Below are 6,734 nucleotides of genomic sequence, written 5' to 3' on the forward strand. Positions count from 1 at the left end.
CTGGTACTGTAAGTGTGAATACATGCCATTCTATCTGTGACTGTGTGTGTAGGTAAAGCAGGTTTGACTGAGGGTCTATTACCTCTCTTGAACACGTGCCTGCAGCCAGACTGGGACTCCTGTCAGCTGGGGACAAAAATAGCTGCAGTGGTCACAGACCTAGTGACACTTAACTACACTAGTACTCTACATGGGAACACATACATGTTGCACAGAATACCTGGTTATTACAATGTCTGGAGGAATGTTTAAAGGGAAAACTCTTTTTCAACATCAAATTGTCATCTCTAGCACCACCCCAACATCAACATATGAAATCGGCGGGTTTCTTTGTTTGTAGTCACAAAGATAGAAGATACGTTTTTTCCGATGACATCATCCGGTGACACTGATGACATCATCGACTGTGAATCATGTGATTTTAACCACCTATTAGATTACTTACTACCACATCTACATGACATAAGGATCTTGTACCTGGAACGTGCTCATACTGAACCCAAACATTGGAGAGTGTTAGACTTTGACCTCTAAACCCTGACCTCTAAACCCTGACCTCTATGCTCCTTATGACACAGAAATGTATGATGGAGTATTGAAGATGACCTTTCTGAACCCTCCAATTTAATTTAGGCGAGTATTAAGCAGACCGGGCTCGGTTCCACGAGGGGGCAAAAGAGGGCTTAGCCCACCTCAGTTGAAACGTGTGCTCCCTCAGTTTTAGTTACAAGTTCCTATATAAAAATAGCAAAAAAAGTTCAAATGATTGAGTGACAGGTTGGCGCAAAATCTGTATCTCCCCTGCGCTGTGTCCACAAGCGCCGCCAGGATCATGTCTCCATAGCTCCCTCCAGTATTTTACTTTGCACGCATGAATAACTAGGCTACTACTTTCAGCATTTAGTCGGCCTTCTTTTGGTAAGACAGCAGTGTGTATGGCTGCATTCACATAGTGTTATGCACCTATTACAAACAGCCTATCTATCTTGTAGCCTATATTCATTACCAAAATGTCCCTGTTTTAGTGCTGATACAGCGCAGTGGAGATCAGCTATTTTAAAAGCACTCAATCAATGGTCTTGGAGTCTCGGCATTTGAACTTTATGTTTATTGAATTCAATATCATTCCAATGCAAGAACCCACCAAAATTGTAACCCCTCACTGATTTCAACTAACCCCTTAGTCATTTTATCCTGGTGCCGGGTCTGAAGTGATGACCCCTTCTGAAGAATCCCCCTCCCCTGTCCATTTTGGTTGATCTCTCTCCCCTTACTATCTCTCTCTCCATCTCTTTTGTCTCTGTCTCTCTGATTCTTTGCACTCCGATGCCCCCCCCAGCAGAACAAATAAAGTTGTATCTCAACCTTGAAAGGGCCAGAGGATGGGCCCAAAATGGCACCCAACTCGCTTTATAGTGCACTATAGGAATAGCGTGCCCATTTGGGACACAATCAGAGAGACAGCACCTGCCACACGAGTCCTGTCCACAATGACTGACTGACTGGCTGGTTGGTTGTGTCGTGCTCGCTATGATGACGATCACCAACAGGATGTCATGTCACTTCCAACCATCATTCACCTGGAGACAGCAGGTAGCCTTGCGGTTAAGCGTGTTGGGCCAGTAACCGAAAGGTTGCTGGTTTGTATCCCCGAGCCAGCTAGGTGAAAAATATGCCGATGTGCCCTTGCGCAAGGTACTTAACTCTAGTTGTTCTGGAAAGGAGTGTCAGCTAAATGACAAAACAGGGAGATGTGGCTTGATGGTCCTAATTTCAACAGTGCTTGAAATGGGAGCAAGCACAGTTTATAGTAGGTTTTGCTGTAAAATGGCGCCGGAGCAGAAGGCAGACGTTTTACATGCCTCCAAACAATTGTGTTTTTTTGTTTGTTTATCTGCGTTGTTTAACTTATTTGTTTACTACTTTTGCACATGATGTTGCCGCTACTGTCTCTTATGACCGAAAATAAACTCTAGACATCAGGACTGCGATTACTCACGGACTAGCAGAATCCTTTTACTTCTTTCACGACTCTGACGAGCCCGAGGCGGAGGATATACAGCTCCCTCGGAAACAGGCCCGACCCCTGTGATCTGCGTGAAGAGGAGGCGGAAAAAGAGAGGCCGGAGGGAGGGCTGCCTTCTGAGGAGTAGTAGGCGATCTAATAAACACCCACTCCCCTCAATTCTGCTCGCAAACATGCAATCTTTGGACAATAAAATGGAAGCGTTATTGGGAAGATCTATGTATTTTTGTAAACAACAGCTGGCGCATGATATCTAAGGAAGTCTCGAGCCATTGCTCGTCTGAGGTAGAGTTTCTCATGATAAGCTGCAGACCACATTACCAACCGAGAGAGTTCTCATCTATATTCTTTGTAGTTGTTTATATACCACCACAGTCAGAGGCTGGCACTAAGATAGCATTGAATGAGCTATATTCCGCCATAAGCAACAAGAGACGGTGCTCCTAGTAGCCGGGGACTTTAAAGGCTAGAGCTGCCACTTTCAAGGAGCGGGACTCTAACCCAGAAGCTTATAAGAAATCCCGCTATGCCCTCTGACGAACCATCAAACAGGCAAAACGTCAATACAGGACTAAGATCGAGTCGTACAACACCGGCTCTGACGCTCGTCGGATGTAGCAGAGCCTGCAAACTATTACAGACTACAAAGGGAAGCACAGCCGAGAGCTGCCCAGTGACACAAGCCTACCGGACGAGCTAAACTACTTCTATGCTCGCTTCGAGGCAAGCAACACTGAAACATGCATGAGAGCACCAGCAGGACCGGAAGACTGTGTGATCACGCTCTCCGCAGCCTTTAGACAGGTCAACATTCACAAGGCCGCAGGGCCAGACGGATTAACAGGACGTGTACTCCGAGCATGCGCTGACCAACTGGCAAGTGTCTTCACTGACATTTTCAACCTCTCCCTGTCCGAGTCTGTAATACCAACATATTTTAAGCAGACCACTATAGTGCCTGTACCCAAGAACACTAAGGTAACCTGCCTAAATGACTACTGACCCCTAGCACTCACGTCTGTAGGCATGAAGTGCTTGGAAAGGCTGGTCATGGCTCACATCAACACTATCATCCCAGAAACCCGGGACCCACTCTAATTCGCATACCGCCCCAACAGATCCACAGATAATGCAGTCTCTATTGCACTCCACACTGCCCTTTCCCACCTGGACAAAAGGAACACCTATGAGAGAATGCTATTCATTGACTACAGCTCAGTGTTCAACATCATAGTGCCCTCAAAGCTCATCAATAAGCTAAGGACCCTGGGACTAAACACCTCCCTCTGCAACTGGATCCTGGACTTCCTGATGGGCCGCCCCCAGGTGGTAAGGGTAGGTAACAACACATCCGCCACGCTGATCCTAAACACAGGACCCCCCCAGGGGTGCGTGCTCATCCCCCTCCTGTACTCCCTGTTCACTCATGACTGCACGGCCAGGCACGACTCCAACACCATCATTAAATTTGCTGATGATACAACAGTGGAAGGCCTGATCACCAACAACAACGAGACAGCCTATAGGGAGGAGGTCAGAGACCTGGCCGGTGATGCCAGGACAACAACCTCTCCCTCAACGTGTCCAAGACAAAAGAGATGATTGTGGACTACAGGAAAAAGAGGACCGAGCATGCCCTCATTCTCATCGGTGGGGCTGCAGTGGAGCAGGTTGAGAGCTTCAAGTTCCTTGGTGTCCACATCACCAACAAACTAACATGGTCCAAGCACACCAAGACAGTCGTGAAGCGGGCACGACAAAACCTTTTCCCCCTCAGGGGATTGAAAAGATTTGGCATGGGTCCTCAGATCCTCAAAAGTGCTACAGCTGCACCATCGAGAGCATCCTGACTGGATGCATCACTGCCTGGTATGGCAACTGCTCGGCCTTCGACCGCAAAGCACTATAGAGGGTAGTGCGAGCGGCCCAGTACATCACTGGTGCCAAGCTTCCTGCCATCCAGGACCTCTATACCAGGCAGTGTCAGAGGAGGGCCCTAAAAATTGTCAAAGACTCCAGCCACCCTATTCATAGACTGTTCTCTCTGCTACCACATGGCAAGCGGTACCGGAGCGCCAAGTCTAGGGCCAAGAGGCTTCTAAACAGCTTCTACCCCCAAGCCATAAGACTCCTGAACATCTAGTCAAATGGCTACCCAGACTATTCACATTGCCCTCCCCACACCACTGCCACTCTGTTGTCATTTGTGCATAGTCACTTCAATTAACTCTACCTACATGTACATACTACCTCAACTAACTGGTGCCCCCAAACATTGACTCTATACCGGCCCTGTATATATTGTTATTTTTTTACTGCTCCTCTTGAATTACTTTTATGTCTTATTCTTTATTTCTTTTTTTTAACTGCACTGTGGGTTAGGGGCTCGTAAGTAAGCATTTCACTGTAAGGGCTACACCTGTTGTATTCGGGAGATGTGGATAATAAAATTTGATTTGATATGCAATTCTTAAGCCAATATTCTATAAGAAGTGCTGGAACTCCAGACACAGAAAATGTGAGGAGCCTGTACATAGTACCGGTGTGTTCTGGACAGATTCAGGCACTGATCATGAGTCATTTTTTGTTTAGTGTGCTGGTAGAACCAAAGAAAAAAAGGAGGAAATAGTTTGTCAAAGAAGTATCTTTCTCTTTCACAGGAAGATGGAGACCGACAGAAATGGCAGCTCTGCTTCTAGCTCCCACACAACTTCTCAGTATTTTTGTTGGTTGTGTGTCCTCCACCCAGTCCCCTGCCCTAAACTTAGTCACTGTCACTAACTGGCTACCATCCGGTTCCTCAATCCTGCATCTTAGAGACTGCTGATCTATGTACATAGACATGGAATCATTGGTCACTTTAATAATGGAACACTGGTCGCTTTAGTTATGTTTACATACTGTATTTTAATCAAAGCCATCCTATTCACCTATTGCTGTATATATACTATTCTATCCTATATATTCTAGATATGTACAGTATGTGGATAGAATATTTAGTATGTCTATACACACACACACACAAATATATATATACTCCTAATATTTATATATTTCTGAATTCCATTCTTTTACTTTTAGATTTGTGTATTGTTGTGAATTGTTAGATACTACTGCACTGTTGGAGCAAGGAACACAAGCATTTCGCTACACCCGCATTAACATCTGCTAAATATGTGTATGCAACCAATAAAATTAGATTTGATTTACAAGAGAGTTGGAAAGCATCATTCTAAGAAATTCAGCAACTTTTGGAGGTCTGTGGAAGTCAAAATGTAATCATAAACAAGCACTTTTATCAACTTCCACTACACTCCAAGAGTTGCTGAGTTTCCTATTCCGGATTTAGGCACCAGCTAAGGCAGAGTACATACACTGAGTAAATACACAATATTTAAAACCAGGGGTGGTGAAACCGCCCCACCTCTCTCTTTCTGTCTGTCACTCTCCCTCTCTTTCAGCTGTTTCCACTCGTGCGGCCTGTCCGTGGGTGGTGGACGCGCGTGACCCCTCGTGCTCCCGTGTGTGCGTACTGACAGCTGCGTCCAGGTGTCACCGGTGGTGCCACCTTTTACGTGCACAGCGCATAGATTACGCATGGATTGCCCAGTGCTGTTTAAGTATACAAAGTTGATTATAAACAAACTACTGGTCACCCTCCATTATACTATTTTTATGGCCAAACGATACCTGAAACGTGGGAAGGGCATTGTTTTATGTATATAATTAGCGCCAAACACAAGACTGTCAACATATTAACTTTAGCATTATGCAAACGGATATAAGACTTTCCGTGCCACTCGGTCTACAAAAAAGTAATGCACATTAATAGGATAACAAATGAAAGATTATGAAAAATAACAAATAATGGGGGGGAAACTAATATACAAGAGAAGTATTGTGCCATGTGCGTAAAGTCAAATTCCTCTTACCAGACACACAAAAGATCAGCAACATATCTGAACATGCACAACAAAAAAATGGAAATTACTTACTTCAGACGCTAATCCCTGAAATAATTTATATCTATGGTAAATGGTTTATTTCCCTTCTTTAGTGAAAAAAGGCGGGATTTAAACTGTTTGTCTGCTGCGAACACGTTAGTCAGTCACTGTGGGTCTTGTGAAACTTCACTACATTCAGTTAGTTCCTCGTCACATTACATTTGTATGGCTTTAAACCCCTCCTCTCTCGCTCTCCTTCCTAAAGTATATATAAATGGACACACCGCAACGAGTTTCCATTTACGTATAAACGCAGCACGCTCAGTTGTCAGTGGTACTTTACAGCCTTAAAATAGAAACCTTGTTACACTGCGCCACCTTGCGGTGAATACTTAAATACAAATACACTAACAACATAATACGGAGACGAATTTTTCTTGATCAGGGCCCAGGCTATAACCAGGACCCAGAGTTGTTCCTGGTGAGGTAAGCTGACATCAGGGTTTCCCAAACTCGGTCCTGCCCCGCCCCTCCCCTGGGTGCACGTTTTGGTTTTTGCCCTATCACCACACAGCTGATTCTCATCATCAAGCATTGATTATTTGACTCAGCTGTGTAGTGGGAGGGCAAAAAAAACAAAAAGGTGCATGCAGGGGAGGGAGGTCCAGGACCGAGTTTTGGAAACCCTGACCTACATGGTGAGGGGCCATATTGAGACACACCGTGGCTTTACAATGTGAAAAATACCCTAACCAGAGCCATGT

General features: G+C 45.1%; 1 protein-coding gene across 2 annotated transcripts in view; it reads right to left on the minus strand.

The window, feature by feature from the left end:
* LOC112231822 (large neutral amino acids transporter small subunit 3-like) overlaps positions 1–6,190 on the minus strand; it is a 49,679-nt gene extending 43,489 nt beyond the window's left edge. For both annotated transcript variants that reach the window (XM_042312100.1, XM_042312099.1), the window contains exon 1: positions 6,022–6,190. The gene's annotated coding sequence lies outside the window, so the exon portion shown is untranslated. The remainder of the gene's footprint in view (positions 1–6,021) is intronic.
* Between the last annotated feature and the right edge of the window lie 544 nt (positions 6,191–6,734).

Source organism: Oncorhynchus tshawytscha, linkage group LG34 (assembly GCF_018296145.1).
Source record: "Oncorhynchus tshawytscha isolate Ot180627B linkage group LG34, Otsh_v2.0, whole genome shotgun sequence".
Classification (NCBI taxonomy): Eukaryota; Metazoa; Chordata; class Actinopteri; order Salmoniformes; family Salmonidae; genus Oncorhynchus; species Oncorhynchus tshawytscha.